Below are 15364 nucleotides of genomic sequence, written 5' to 3'. Positions count from 1 at the left end.
CCTGCTGCGGTTACGTAAGTTGTCTCTTCTCTTTTCTGCATCTCCAACATCAAAACCTAACTAGAATTCATCTCTTGTAGTCACAATTTCAACATCGCCCTCTGCACGTGTTCATAGCAGTCCTGCTAATGCTTTAAGTTGTTTGCAATAGTTCTTTAAACATTCAATAACCAAATCCCACTCTTGCTTCTTCTTCTTTTTTAAAAAAAATCTATCTTCTTGATTTCTTAATCTTCCGGTAAGTTTTGCCATTTCTGCAAAACTTGCTGCCGGTCCTCTTTATTTGGGGCAGATTCTTCTTTCCACTTTTTGGGCAAACACCATTCGAGCTGCTGTGGTGTAGTTATTTATTTTGTGTGTGTACACATGCAGTACAGACACACAAACGCACTATCTTCGTCCCTATTGAAGGAGGCCATCTGGACAGAGAGGGAGCCTGGCTACAGTTACCTGTGCTCAGGTAACTTCAAGACTGAAGTGAGGGATGATGGGAGATGTAGTTCAGCAACACTCAGCAGTCCACAGGCTCCCTCCCTTTGATAATACTGTGAAGCTCAGGGATGGGATACAAATGGAAATTCCCTGAAGATGTTGTGGGATCACAACTCCCATCATCCCTCACCATTGGACCTGCTGGCTGGGCCACATGGGATTCAGAGTCCACCAACAAAACCTGGAGGGTGGTTACCCCTGGCAACAGCCTAGTCTGTGTTGTACTCTGGGGAAGAAAAATGCAAATTCTGCAGCCCAAATATGCTGTGTGAATAAATGCACGCTTGTGGCAGAGGAGGATGCAGCTAAACAGAAGAATAGAATAGAATAGAATAGATTTTTATTGTCATTGTCCCCTTGCGGGAACAACGAAATTTCTCGGTTGCTGTATGAACTCAGATAAGACACTCCATGTGAATTAAAATACTGAAAACACAATACAATACAGAACAATATAACAAATAAAATAAAATGACTTCAAAGTCCAGAGTACCCTCTTGCCACGACTCTCAGGCCTGCTCATATGCCTCCTCTCGCTTCTGCATTTCCTCCTGACTTCTAAGCCTATTGTGGCTTCTGTAAGGGACTAGAATTTAGATTTAAAGAAGAAGAAAAAATGCAGACAGATGTTTCCGGGATGCTGGAACCCGATCTCAGCCTCCAAATTCTGAGCTTGCCTGGTGCAATTATGAATGCACACTCAGCCGCAAGCTACAGCTCCTCATGCTTGTATGCTTGTGAAACATGGACCACTTATAAACGCCATCTCCAACTCCTTGAAAGATTCCATCAACAGTGTCTCCAAAAAATTTTACACATCACTTGGGAAAACAGGTGAACTAATGCCAGTGTACTGGAAGAAGCAAAGATCACTAGTGTCGAAGTGATGATTCTTAGACATTAACTTTGTTGGACTGGTAATGTTGTGCGAATGCCTGATGATCGTCTACCAAAGCAACTACTCTATTCCGGACATAAAAATGGAAAGCGTAATGCTGGTGGTCAACAAAAGAGGTTTAAAGACTCTCTGAAGGCTGACAACTGGGAAACACTGGCCTGCGAGTGCTCCAGTTGGAGAATAGCCTTTACCAAAGGTTTCATGGGCTTTGAAGACACTCGAACTCAGGACACAAGGGAGAAATGTGCTAAGAGGAAAGCACACTTGGCAAATCCATACCGTGATCAACTCCTGCCCAGAAACCAATTTCCGCACTATGGAAGGACGTGTGGATTCAGAATTGGCCTCCACAGTCCCTTACGGACTCATTGTTAAAGCCGTGTTTATGGAAGACAATCTTCCTTGGCTACAAGGCATCGCCAAAGAAGAAGACAGCTTCTCATAATAAATTTGTGCCTGTAACTTCTGCAGACCCGCAGATCACAATGGGTGCATTTTTTGCAAAGGCAAATCGCGACCTCCACCCACCCGGGTGACTCTGTCCCATGCCCTGTCTGGAATGTGCAAGCCCAGCAGCTGCACCCACGACTTTCAGGGTCCTCAGGACTTCTGCATTTCCTCCTCTGCTGGAAGGAAGGCGCACATACAGAAATTCCAGGCAGAAATTCAGAGTCCCTCCCGCGTGGCTGTATGGGCTCTGCAGATCTGGGAGACACAAACAGAGGCCTGTTTTTCTTCCGTTTGCCCAGCTGGGAGCAGAAAAGCGGCCGCTCAGCCCAGCAGCAAGTACTAAAGGCGCCTCAATAGCTGTTATCACCAACCTGATGCCCTTCGAATGTTCTGCATTACAGCTCCAGTCGGGGGCAGAGTGCCCTGTTTCTCTGTGGCAAAACGGGAACGTGCTGCCTTCTTGGTGGTGGCGCCCGCCCTGTGGAACGCCCTCCCATCAGATGTCAAGGAAATAAACAGCTACCTGACTTTTAGAAGACACCTGAAGGCAGCCCTGTTTAGGGAAGTTTTTAATGTTTCATTTTTTATTGTGTTTTTAATGTTCTGTTGGGAGCCGCCCAGAGTGGCTGGGGAAACCTAGCCAGATGGGTGGGGTATAAATATTATTATTATTATTATTATTATTATTATTATTATTATTATTATTATTATTAAATTGTGGTAGAGTTGCCAGGCATAGCTAGGATTTGGCCCTCGTAAACAGCGTCCGGGCAAAAATCACTGGAACGTCCGAGAAAATCAGGATGGATGGCAACCCATGTCGGAAGTGTAGATTTCGGCAAATTTCCTTTTACTTTCTCCATAGATTTCAGTTTAGTAATTACTATGTGTCACAGTGGCCGGAGTGGACTACTTCAGAGTAACGACGCTACGCAGCTCTGCATTTTATTCTTTTATTGGTGCTGCGTATTTACAGTGCTGAAGTCATGCTATTTACACGGAGTGATGTGATCAGTCGGTTTCAGAACCTCCTAATGGCTTTTGGCGCGTCTTTCTCCAACACAAAAGCTTTGGCAGACCCATCCTCTTTCCCCTCCTCTTTCTGCGTAGTTCTGGCGTTGGGGGGATGGGTCTCCCTCCCTTATTCGCCCCTTCCTGTCCCGCCTGGGACCCTGGCTCCTCTACCTTGCCTGAGCCTCGGACCCGACTTCCTGTTTCCCTACTGGAATCGGAACTCTCTCTGCTTTCCCCTGTGCTCGGTGATTGGCTTGAACTCAGGAGGGGAGGGACTTCGCGATATCCCCTGTCCCTCACATCCACCCCCCTCCCAAGCTCTCCTTCACCCCTCCCCAGGTCCCCCCCAGGTGTCGGTGACGACTGAAAGCCTAAGAACTCAGTGCTTTCCGAGCCCGTTGGTGTGAACACCTCCCCCCAGTCCTGCAAGCCCCCCCCTTCCGCCTGGGAGGATGGGAATCCCAAAAAGTCCGTGGCGTCAGAGCTGGTGGGGGTAAAAATGTTCTGCCAATCTGCTCCTTCCTCTGACTGGGTGGATCTCGGTGACACCCATACCTCATCCTCTGGTTCCTCAAACTCCGCTTCCCAGCGCCATGGTGAACTGCTCTCCCGTGCTTCCTCCCCCCCCCTCCCTTTCCATGTGCCAGGGCTTGGGTCTATGGGGAAAGAGTGCGTGAAATTCTTCTACCAGGAATTCCTCCTGTATCTGAGTGGCTGGGACCCATTCATTCTGGGACGGTGGAGCATCCTCCCATGCCATGAGGTACTCCAGTCCCCCCACCCCCCACCTTGAATCCAGGATGGCCGTGGCCTCATTGAGTTGCTCCCTGCCTTCCCTCTCCCCCCCTCCCTCAGGGGTTTGTTCGCTGTCTCGGAGCCTGCTGCTTTCCCTGTACGGCGACAGCAGCGATCTATGAAACACAGGGTGCACCCTCATGTCCTCTGGCAGTGCCAGCCTGTATGCCACCGGGTTGACCTGTTGCGTGACCGTGAAGGGGCCCAACCTTCTGGGCGCCAGCTTTTTGCATCGCCCTCTGATGGGAAGGCCCTCCGAGGACAACCACACTTTGTCCCCCACCCTAATGACCTCCCCCGGTCGCCTGTGGCGATCTGCCCCCTTCTTGTACGCTTCCTTGGCTCTCTCCAAGTGTTCTCTGAGCTGCTGGTGCACCGTCTCCAGTTCCTCTGCCCAATCCTCAGCCTGTGGGCCCTCCTCCTCCTCCTCCCCCTCCCTCTCTGGGAAAGATCTGAGGTCACGCCCGTAATTGGCCTTAAAGGGCGACACCCCTGTGGAGACGTGCACCGCATTGTTGTAGGCAAATTCTGCCAGTGGCAGGCGATCCACCCAGTCCGTTTGCCGCTGGCTGACGTAGCATCTCAGGTACTGCTGCAGAATGGCGTTGACCCTCTCCGCCTGTCCATTGGTCTGCGGGTGTCTAGCCGTCGACAAGCTGACCTCCACCTGCAGGAGGTTCATGAGCCGCCGCCAGAACCTGGAAACAAATTGGCGGCCACGATCCGAAATAACCCTTAAAGGTAATCCATGCAGTCTGAATACGTGATCCACAAACAGTTTGGCTGTCTCTTCTGCAGAGACCGCCCTGGCACACGGTATAAAGTGGCACATTTTGGACATGAGGTCCACCACCACCTACACTGCGGTCTTGCCCCTGGACGACGGCAGGTCTGTGATGAAGTCCATGGACACTACTTCCCACGGCCTGTGCGGTGTGGCTAAGGGCTCCAGCAAACCTGCTGGTGGCGCTCTGACCACCTTTGCCCGCTGGCAGGTGTCACAGCCCCTTACATAATCCCTCACATCCTCCCGCACCCCTGGCCACCAGAAGTGTCTCATGACTAGGTGAGCGGTTTTGTCCCTCCCAAAATGACCCGCCGTTGGGTTGTCGTGCAGCTGCTTGAGGACCGTACGTCTAAGCTGGGTGGTGGGCAGGTACAGTGCACCCTTGTAGAAAAGCAGCCCCCTGCGTTCTGCAAAGTCGTTTGCCTGCTCCCCCCCCTCTCAGTTCTCTGAAGATGCGGTTGGCAAATTCATCCGCTGCCGTCAGTGCTGTGAGTTCTGCCTCGCTTACCACTGCTGCTCCGCAGGACCATGCTGACGGGGGGAAGATGTGTCTGGGTGCCGGTGGCGCCTCCTCCTCCATGTACTCTGGCTTGCGGGAGAGGGCATCCGCCCTGACATTCTGCTCTCCCGGGATGTAGTGTATGGAGAAGTTGAAGTTCGAGAAGAACTCTGCCCACCGTATCTGCCGCTGGTTGAGCACCCTGGCAGTTCTCCAGAACTCCAGGTTCTTGTGGTCTGTGCACACCTGGATGGGGTGCTTGGCGCCCACCAGGAAGTGTCTCCAGTGCTGGAACGCAGCGTGGATCGCAAGAAGTTCCCGATCAAACACCGTGTAGTTTCGCTCTGGCTGGGTCAACTTCCTGGAGAAGAAGGCACAGGGTCTCCACTCTCTGTTGGCGTCCAGTTGCAACAAAATGGCGCCCACCGCTTTATCAGAAGCATCTGTCTCCACGCGTAGGGGCGCGTCCTGAACCACGTGGAACAGGTTCTGGTCTGAGGCGAACACCCTCTTGAGGCTTTCAAACGCTGCTTGCGCCTCTGGTGTCCACCTGAACTTCTGCTTGCCTCTCAGGCAGTCAGTGATGGGAGCCGTAACGCGAGAGAAGTTCTTGATGAACTTCCTGTAGAAGTTGGCGAAGCCTAGTAGGCGTTGGGCATCTTTGCGCGTCCTGGGGCTGTGCCAGTCCAGGATGGCCTGCACCTTGTCCTTGTCCATCGCCAGCCCCTTGTCTGACAGCTTGTAGCCTAGGAAGTCCACCTCCTTGGTGTGAAACTTGCACTTCTCCAGCTTCACATACAGATGGTTCTCCTTCAGGCGCTGCAACACCTCCCTGACATCTTTCACATGCTGCACTGGGTCATCGGAGTAGATAAGGATGTCATCCAGGAAGACCAAGCATTTCCTGAAAAGGAGGGAACCCAGGACGTGGTGCATGAAGGCCTGGAAGCATGCTGAGCCCCCTTGCAACCCGAAGGGCATCACCAGATATTCAAAAGAGCCCAGAGGCGTGAACATCGTGGTTTTCCATTCATCGCCTTCCCGGATCCTGATCAAGTTGTACGCCCCCCTCAGGTCTAGCTTGGTGAAAATCTTGCCCCTGCGTGCCGCTGTCAGGAGATCATCCACTCTGGGCATGGGGAAAGCCACTGGCTCTGTCACTGAATTCAGCCGTCTGAAATCCACCACAAGACGGCGCTGTTGCGTGTCTTTCTTGTCCACCCAGAAGACCGGGCTGCCCCCTGCTGCCTTGCTTTCTCTGATGAACCCCCGCTTGAGGTTCTTGTCGATGAAAGCGCGCAGATCCTCCAGTTCCTGGTCTGACATGGCGTACAGCTTGGCTGGGGGTATAGTTGCCCCTGGCACCAGGTTGATCTGGCAGTCAAAAGGCCTGTGTGGGGGTAGGTGGTCGGACTCCGCTTCGCTGAAGACCTCCTGCAGGTCCCAGTACGGCTTGGGTATCGCCTCACCCCCTTTGACGTGCATGGTGGCCACCGTGGCTATGGGAGGCCCCTCCCCTGGTTGGTGCTGCATGCAATGTTCCAGGCAAAAGTCCGATCCAAAAGTGATGCATCTCTGGTGCCAACTGATGGAGGGGTCGTGGCGCGCCAGCCAGCTCATGCCCAAGACGATGGGGGGGTCTGAGATGGTGGTGACGTTGAATGCCAGTGTCTCTGAGTGCCTTCCCACCGTCATTCTCATGGGGGGGGGGTTTGATGCGTGATGGCCCCTCCCAGCAGTTCTCTGCCGTCAATGGTTGCCACGTGCAGAGGAAAATCCAGCTGCAGAAGCTGGATCTGGTGCTCTTCTGCAAAGTTTCTCGAGAAGAAGTTCGCTGACGCCCCACTGTCAATTAGGGCGAGGACCGTCAGGGGATAGCCATTTGGGAGCGTGAGCGTCACTTCTAGAACCACTCCTGCTCTGGGAGGGGTGGGCTGGCTCTGCTCCTCTCTGTGCGGGTGGGTGGGCTGGGGCTGTTGTCTGCTGACTGTGCCTGGCTGCTGCCCCTTGTCTCCTGCAGCCAGGCTTTCCCGTTTCCCAGCTGTGGTGCTGCGTCAGTGGGGGAGGGCACAACCGTTCCCGCCTTTCCTTGCCACTCCCTGCGATGTGGGCAGTCTCTGACGAGATGCTGGGGGGAGTTGCAGAGAAAGCAATTCCCACCCCTTCCCTCCTTGCGTCTTGGCGCCGCTGGGGTTTGAAAAGCCCGCGCGCACGCGCGCGCTATCAATCTGCATGGGTTCCTGGTCCTGACTGGCCCCAGGCGTGGCTTGAAAGGGTTGTTGGGGGAGTGGCTTTTCCTGCGACCGTGGGAACCAAGCCCGCTTTGCGCGCGTTGCTTGCTTGTCGCTCCACCGGGATTCCTGTCTCACCCCCACCGCCAGAGCCGCTTTGCTCAGCTGATCCATATTACTGGGCTTTGGACCTCTCGAGAGCTCATCCTTCACCTCCTCATGCAACCCCAAGTAGAACGCCGCTTGCATTGGGGGTGACTCGAGTTCCCACCCCAATCTGTGCACCAGCATGGTGAATTTCGCCCAATACGCGCGAACTGTCATATTTCCTTGGCGTAAATTATGAAGTTCCTCCTTAGTCTGGTCCATATGACTATCGGACGAATACATCGTTTTCAAACCTTCTAGAAATAGTTTGACATTCTTCATGCAAGGATTCTTTGTTGCGATTAACGGTCTTAGCCACTCCCTGGCTGCCCCGGTAAGGTGCTCCACAATAAACGCTACCCTGTGCTCATCATCAGGGAACTCAGCGTGGTGCAGCTCAAGAGCATACACAATCTCAGTCTCAAAGCCCTGATATTCCCTCGGGTCTCCATTGAACTTGCTTACTAGGGTCCCGGCTCTCCTTCCTGGCAGCACTTGGACTTGGGGTGCCCCTCCCGCCTTGTTTTTCTCTGCATCCAGCTTGTTTTGGAGGTCTACCGCCACCGCCCTTAATTCCTGCTCTCTTTCCTGTAGCGCTCTCACCTGTTCCGCAAGTTGTAGCCGGTCGTCCTGGACCTTCCTAGTCTCTTCTTTAGCTGCCTTCAATTCCCCCTGCGCCTGCAGCGACAGCTGCTGCAGTTCTTGCTGGGCTTGCTCCGCGATCTGCCGCCATTTCTCCGCCTCTGACACGCTCATCCCGGCAACTCCAAAGTAGCCCAAAAAAGGATTAGGAGGTTGCTGTCACAGTGGCCGGAGTGGACTACTTCAGAGTAACGACGCTACGCAGCTCTGCATTTTATTCTTTTATTGGTGCTGCGTATTTACAGTGCTGAAGTCATGCTATTTACACGGAGTGATGTGATCAGTCGGTTTCAGAACCTCCTAATGGCTTTTGGCGCGTCTTTCTCCAACACAAAAGCTTTGGCAGACCCATCCTCTTTCCCCTCCTCTTTCTGCGTAGTTCTGGCGTTGGGGGGATGGGTCTCCCTCCCTTATTCGCCCCTTCCTGTCCCGCCTGGGACCCTGGCTCCTCTACCTTGCCTGAGCCTCGGACCCGACTTCCTGTTTCCCTACTGGAATCGGAACTCTCTCTGCTTTCCCCTGTGCTCGGTGATTGGCTTGAACTCAGGAGGGGAGGGACTTCGCGATATCCCCTGTCCCTCACACTATGGAAGAGAAGAGAAGAATCCTTGGAAAAGACCCTGATGTTGGGAAAGACTGAGGGCACAAGGAGAAGGGGACGACAGAGGACGAGATGGTTGGACAGTGTTCTCGAAGCTACCAACATGAGTTTGACCAAACTGCGGGAGGCAGTGGAAGACAGGAGTGCCTGGCGTGCTCTGGACCATGGGGTCACGAAGAGTCGGACACAACTAAATGACCAAACAACAACAAATTACTATGGAAAGACCTGGACTGAATAGAGATACGGAATTCTTGTCTCATTACACATTGGCCACCTGCATACTATCCCTTGCTTTTCCCTGTAGGACTAATTGCAGTCATTAACTGTGGTCAAGAAAGATATGGAGGTCTCGTACACCCCAGGTAGTGTGGTTGCTGACCTTGAGCCAGACATCTTGGAGAGTGAAGTCAAATGGGCCTTAGAAAGCACTGCTAATAACAAGGCCAGTGGAAGTGATGATATTCCAGCTGAACTATTTAAAATTTTAAAAGATGATGCTGTTAAGGTGCTACACCCAATATGCCAGCAAGTTTGGAAAACTCAGCAATGGCCAGAGGATTGGAGAAGATCAGTCTACATCCCAATTCCAAAGAAGGGCAGTGCCAAAGAATGCTCCAACTACCGCACAATTGCGCTCATTTCACACGCTAGCAAGGTTATGCTTAAAATTCTACAAGGCAGGCTTAAGCAGTATGTGGACCGAGAACTCCCAGAAGTGCAAGCTGGATTTCGAAAGGGCAGAGGAACCAGAGACCAAATAGCAAACATGCGCTGGATTATGGAGAAAGCTAGAGAGTTCCAGAAAAACGTCTACTTCTGCTTCATTGACTATGCAAAAGCCTTTGACTGTGTCGACCACAGCAAACTATGGCAAGTTCTTAAAGAAATGGGAGTGCCTGATCACCTCATCTGTCTCCTGAGAAATCTCTATGTGAGACAAGAAGCTACAGTTAGAACTGGATATGGAACAACTGAGTGGTTCAAAATTGGGAAAGGAGTACGACAAGGTTGTATATTGTCTCCCTGCTTATTTAACTTATATGCAGAATTCATCATGCGAAAGGCTGGACTAGATGAATCCCAAGCCGGAATTAAGATTGCTGGAAGAAATATCAACAACCTCAGATATGCAGATGACACAACCTTGATGGCAGAAAGCGAGGAGGAATTAAAGAACCTTTTAATGAGGGTGAAAGAGGAGAGCGCAAAATATGGTCTGAAGCTCAACATCAAAAAAACCAAGATCATGGCCACTGTTCCCATCACCTCCTGGCAAATAGAAGGGGAAGAAATGGAGGCAGTGAGAGATTTCACCTTCTTGGGCTCCTTGATCACTGCAGATGGTGACAGCAGTCACGAAATTAAAAGACGCCTGCTTCTTTGGAGAAAAGCAATGACAAACCTAGACAGCATCTTAAAAAGCAGAGACATCACCTTGCCGACAAAGGTCCGTATAGTTAAAGCTATGGTTTTCCCAGTAGTGATGTATGGAAGTGAGAGCTGGACCATAAAGAAGGCTGATCGCCGAAGAATTGATGCTTTTGAATTGTGGTGCTGGAGGAGACTCTTGAGAGTCCCATGGACTGCAAGAAGATCAAACCTATCCATTCTGAAGGAAATCAGCCCTGAGTGCTCCCTGGAAGGACAGATCGTGAAGCTGAGGCTCCAATACTTTGGCCACCTCATGAGAAGAGAAGAATCCTTGGAAAAGACCCTGATGTTGGGAAAGATTGAGGGCACTAGGAGAAGGGGACGTCAGAGGACAAGATGGTTGGACAGTGTTCTCGAAGCTACGAACATGAGTTTGACCAAACTGCGGGAGGCAGTGCAAGAGAGGAGTGCCTGGCGTGCTATGGTCCGTGGGGTCACGAAGAGTCGGACACGACTAAACGACTAAACAACAACAACAACTGTGGTCAACAGTTACAAGTGTTGGTCTGCCGTAGTCGAAACAAACAAACAAAAAAATTCCTTCCAGTAGCACCTTAGAGACCAACTAAGTTTGTCATTGGTATGGCCTTTCATGCTACTGGAAGGAATTTTTTTTTATTTTAAGTCGTCCACAGGTTTACCATACCCATTGAGTCAAACACCCATCTCCTACTACCCTCCTGAGAAATACCCCTCCCCACCCTCCCACTATATATATAAGGGTCTGGTGACTTCTGTTTCAGTGTATCTGAAGAAGAAGAGGAGGAGGAGGAGGAGGAGTTCGGATTTGATATCGCCAGAAGCGGCTTTGTCATGCTGGCCACATGACCAGCTGTACGCCGGCTCCCTTGGCCAATAACACGAGATGAGCACCGCAACCCCAAAGTCTGTCACGACTGGACCTAATGGTCAGGGGTACCTTTACCTTTACCTTTAAGGTGCTACTGGAATTTTTTTTAAATATTTTTCTATTTATGGATGCCTTAGTTAAGATTCCTGCATTGCAGGGGGCTGGACTAGAAGACCCCCGGGGTTCCTTTCAACACTACAATTCTGTGATTGTGTGCCACTAGACATCAACCTGATGACTCTGGAGGAAATCACCGAGGGCTGCACCTCCTGGCCAGGGATTTTTCTAATTGGATTTTGCAGGGGGAGCATTCCTTCAGCAAATGACCCCACCCCCCACCCCCGCCTCGCCACAGCTTAGCTGGGGTTGTGCTGGCCCTTCCTTGACCTCCACGGCCCTTGACGTCTTCAAGTCATCTTTAATTATCTGCCCAAGCTGCTCTGCTTAGCAGCCGGGAAATAACCGGTGGCCTTCGGTCACGGCCCAGATGGACATTGCACTACTAGCATCTCTCTGGCGGCAGAGATGAATTGAACTTATCGAATTGACAGCCCAACTCCTCCTCCAAGGAGCTCAAGGTGGCGGGTGGTTCTCTCCCAGCCCCATCTAATCCACACAACAACCCTGTGAGGCAGGTTAGGGCTGAGAAGTAGGGGCTGGCCCAAGGTCACCCAGGGAACTCCATGGGTTTCATAGAATTGCAGAGTTGGAAGGGACCCCCAAGGGTCATCTAGTCCAACCCCCTCAATGGCAGGAATCTCAACTAGCTCATACATGACAGGTGGCCATCCAACCTCTGCTTAAAAACCTCTAAGGAGAGCCCACAACCTCCTGAGGGAGTCCACTCTGCTGTTAAACAGCTCTTTTCATCAGAGAGTTCTTCCTAATGTTAAGTTTGAATTGCCTTTCTTGTGACTTGAAGCCATGGGTTCGAGTCCTGCCCTCCACAGCAGGAGAAAACAAGCTTGTTCGCTCTTCCACGTGACAGACCTTTAGATATTTGAAGATGGCTCTACTATCTCCTCTCAGTCTCCTTTTTTCCAGGCTCCACAAACCCAGTTCCTTCAAGTGCTTTTCAGTTACCAGACCCTTGATCGTCTTGGTTGCACACCTTCCAGCTTGTCAGTATCCTTCTTGAACTGTGGTGCCCAGAACTGGACACAGTACTCCAGGTGAGGTCTGACCAGAGCAGAATACAGTGGTACTATTACTTCCCTTGATCTAGATGCTATACTCCTATTGATGCAGCCCAGAATTGCATTGGCTTTTTTAGCTGCTGCATCACACTGTTGACTCATGCCAAGTTTGTGGTCCACCAAGACCCCTACCGTAGATCCCTTGCACATGTACTGCTACGGTAGTAAGCGAGGAGTCCCCCATTCTATATTCCGGCATCTGCTTCTGTCTAAGTGCAGAACCTTACATCTGTCCCTACTGAAATTCATTTTGTTAGCTTGGGCCCAACTCTCCAACCTGTTTGAACCCTGGTTTCCACCAGCTCCTAGTCCGACCCTCTAACCCAGGCATGTCAAACCTGCGGCCCTCCAGATGTTTTGGACTACAATTCCCATCTTCCCCAACCACTAGTCCTGCTAGCTAGGGATCATGGGAGTTGTAGGCCAAAACATCTGGAGGGCCGCATGTTTGACATGCCTGCTCTAACCCATGGCCCAGGGGCCAGATCCGGCCCAATTGCCTTCTCAATCCGGTCTGCAGACGGTCCAGGAATCAGCGTGTTTTTACTTGAGTAGAATGTGTGCTTTTATTTAAAATGCATCTCTGGGTTATTTGTGGGGCATAGGAATTCCTTCATTCCCCCCAAAAAATATAGTCTGCCCCCCCTCCCATGGTCTGAGGGACAGTAGACTGGCCCCCTGCTGAAAACATTTGCTGACCCCTGAGGTACACCCCCACACACACCTCTTCCCCTGCTGGACCCCACAGTCTTCATCTGGTCCAACATATACAGCGATCACAGGGGTTACAGAAGGTCCATCTAGCTCTGTATTGTCTACAATGACTGCCAGCAGCTCTGCAGGGCCTCAGAAGTCTCCCCTGGAAATGGCAGGACTTGAACCTGGGACCCTCTGCATGCTTTAAGTCTGAACAACTTGCATTTCCGCTCACCTGGCTTCCGAACACTGCATGCATCTGCAGGGGGATATTTCCGACCGGTCCGTTGCCAGGGGAACGTGGGAGAAAGGCAGCCACCCTCCGGTTTGTATACACAGCAGCTGACGCGAAGAGGTGGAAATCTTTCAAGAGCTACCACATCCCCGGAGGAAGCGGGTTTGTTTCCAAACATCATTTCCCCCAGGGCCTGGAGGCAGTAGCAAAGGCACCAAGAGTAAACATCATTAACAAGGGCTGGCACTAACCCTTTAGCCGGCTGGATCTCAGAGACAGGATGGAAGTGGTGTTCCAAAAGCTCGGGGGCAGAGAACCGGGTCATCTCTCCCCTCCCCAATGCTGCTGGGTTCAACCCCCAGCAGCCCTTGCAAGCAGCCTGGCCAATGGTCAGGAATCATGGGGTTTGTAGTCCCAGCTCCATTGTTATAGCCTCACTTCGCCCCGAGGAAGCCCTTTCCAGCAGTTTTCTCAGGCTTCACCGGCCGGTGATTGTTTGGCAGTAGAGCCCTTTTGTTCCCATTTTACAGATTGTGGAAACTGAGTCACGGAACACTGTGACGGAGAGAGGGCTCCAGACCCATTCCCCACTTCTTAGCTCCCACATTTAACAGTATTAATTAATCCGTATTGGTCGTTGGCTCGTTTCCAGGTCCAATTCCAGGTGCTTGCATTGGTGTTTGAAGTCTTGATTGACCCAGGCTGCAAATATCTGAAAGGGCTCCTGACTCCTCCTGACTCATGGTTGCTTTCGCTGAGATTCCCGCATTGCAGGGGGTTGGACTAGATGACCCCTGGGGACCCTTCCTACTCTACAATGTGAAAAGGATCTAGGAGTCTTGGTAGACCACAAACTTGACATGAGTCAACAGTGTGATGCAGCAGCTAAAAAAGCCAATGCAATTCTGGGCTGCATCAATCGGAGTATAGCATCTAGATCAAGGGAAGTAATAGTACCACTGTATTCTGCTCTGGTCTGTTGTCTTTGTCCATGGAGTTTTCTTGGCAGGGATACTGGAGTGGCTTGCCAGTTCCTTCTCCAGGTGGATCACATTTAGTCAAAACTCTCCACTATGACCTGTCCATCTTGGGTGGCCCTGCATGGCATAGCTCATAGCTTCTCTGAGTTATTCAAGCCCCTTCGCCATGACAAGGCATTGACAAAGCATCTTAAAAAGCAGAGACATCACCTTGCCGACAAAGGTCCGTATAGTTAAAGCTATGGTTTTCCCAGTAGTGATGTATGGAAGTGAGAGCTGGATCATAAAGAAGGCTGATCGCCGAAGAATTGATGCTTTTGAATTATGGTGCTGGAGGAGACTCTAGAGAGTCCCATGGACTGCAAGAAGATCAAACCTATCCATTCTTAAGGAAATCAGCCCTGAGTGCTCCCTGGAAGGACAGATCGTGAAGCTGAGGCTCCAATACTTTGGCCACCTCATGAGAAGAGAAGAATCCTTGGAAAAGACCCTGATGTTGGGAAAGATTGAGGGCACTAGGAGAAGGGGACGACAGAGGACGAGATGGTTGGACAGTGTTCTCGAAGCTACGAACATGAGTTTGACCAAACTGCGGGAGGCAGTGCAAGACAGGAGTGCCTGGCGTGCTATGGTCCATGGGGTCACGAAGAGTCGGACACGACTAAACGACTAAACAACAACAACATTCTGCTCTGGTCAGACCTCACCTGGAATACTGTGTCCAGCTCTGGGCAGCACAGTTCAAGAAGGATACTGAAAAGCTGGAATGTGTCCAGAAGAGGGCAACGAAAATGGTCAAAGGCCTGGAAACGATGCCTTATGAGGAACGGCTTAGGGAGCTGGGTATGTTTAGCCTGGAGAAGAGAAGGTTAAGGGGTGATATGATAGCCATGTTCAAATATATAAAAGGATGTCATATAGAGGAGGGAGAAAGATTGTTTTCTGCTGCTCCAGAGAAGCGGACACGGAGCAATAGATTCAAACTACAAGAAAGAAGATTCCACCTAAACATTAGGAGGAACTTCCTGACAGTACCGTAAGAACTGTTCGACAGTGGAATTTGCTGCCAGGGAGTGTGGTGGAGTCTCCTTCTTTGGAGGTCTTTAAGCAGAGGCTTGACAGCCATCTGTCAGGAATGCTTTGATGGTGTTTCCTGCTTGGCAGGGGGCTGGACTGGATGGCCCTTGTGGTCTCTTCCAACTCTATGATTCTACAATCCTATGATTCCTTCCCTACAGATCCTCTCAGGTGCTGGGATCGGCAGAGGGGGGTCTTCTTGGTAGTTCCTGTGCCCTCAGAGACTTGGGGGTGGCAGTAGCTCAGGGGGACACGGCCTTCTCTGTGGCAGCCCCTAAGCCATGCAACTCCCCACAGAGATGCACCTGGCTACTTCATTGTATTTTTTCAGAGGATGGTG

At 51.3% G+C, this 15364-nt stretch overlaps 1 protein-coding gene across 3 annotated transcripts in view; it reads right to left on the bottom strand.

Moving 5' to 3' along the window:
* PLEKHB1 (pleckstrin homology domain containing B1) overlaps positions 1-15364 on the bottom strand; it is a 45763-nt gene that overhangs the window by 15719 nt on the left and 14680 nt on the right. The window lies entirely within an intron of this gene.

The sequence above is a fragment of the Zootoca vivipara genome, chromosome 4, assembly GCF_963506605.1.
Source record: "Zootoca vivipara chromosome 4, rZooViv1.1, whole genome shotgun sequence".
Lineage (NCBI taxonomy): Eukaryota > Metazoa > Chordata > Lepidosauria > Squamata > Lacertidae > Zootoca > Zootoca vivipara.
Note: the sequence above shows the minus strand (reverse complement) of the source record. Positions and strands in the feature narration are given on the sequence as shown.